Source organism: Mandrillus leucophaeus, unplaced genomic scaffold (genome assembly GCF_000951045.1).
Source record: "Mandrillus leucophaeus isolate KB7577 unplaced genomic scaffold, Mleu.le_1.0 Scaffold29, whole genome shotgun sequence".
Lineage (NCBI taxonomy): Eukaryota > Metazoa > Chordata > Mammalia > Primates > Cercopithecidae > Mandrillus > Mandrillus leucophaeus.
This window is the reverse complement of record NW_012103031.1, coordinates 385,864-386,400: the sequence shown is the minus strand read 5'-3', so window position 1 is coordinate 386,400 and position 537 is coordinate 385,864.

Here is a 537-nt window from a genome sequence, read left to right as displayed (position 1 = left end):
GTGCCTGTAATCCCAGCTACTCAGGAGGCTGAGGCAGGAGAATCTCTTGAACCCGGGAGGCAGAGGTTGCAGTGAGCCGAGATCCTACCACTGCACTCCAGCCCGGGCAACAGAGTGAGACTGCGTCTCAAACAAACAAACAAACAAAAAAACAAAACTCTTCGCCTGACTCTACACCATGAAGTTTTTTCCTAGATCACTATCCATTTTGTATTAACTTTTTGCATAGGGCTGAGGCTCATTGCTTTGCCTATTTGTACAATTGTTTCAGCACCACTTGAAAAGATCGTGCTTTCCCCATTAAAACACTTCTGTACCTTTGTCAAAAACAAGTTGGTTGGCAGTGGCTCACGCCTGTAATCTCAGCACTTTGAGGGAGCTGAGGCAGGAGGATTGCTTGAGTCCAGGAGTTCGAGATCAGCCTGATCAACATACTAAGACCGGCCGGGCGCGGTGGCTCAAGCCTGTAATCCCAGCACTTTGGGAGGCCGAGATGGGCGGATCACAAGGTCAGCAGATCGAGACCATCCTGGCTAA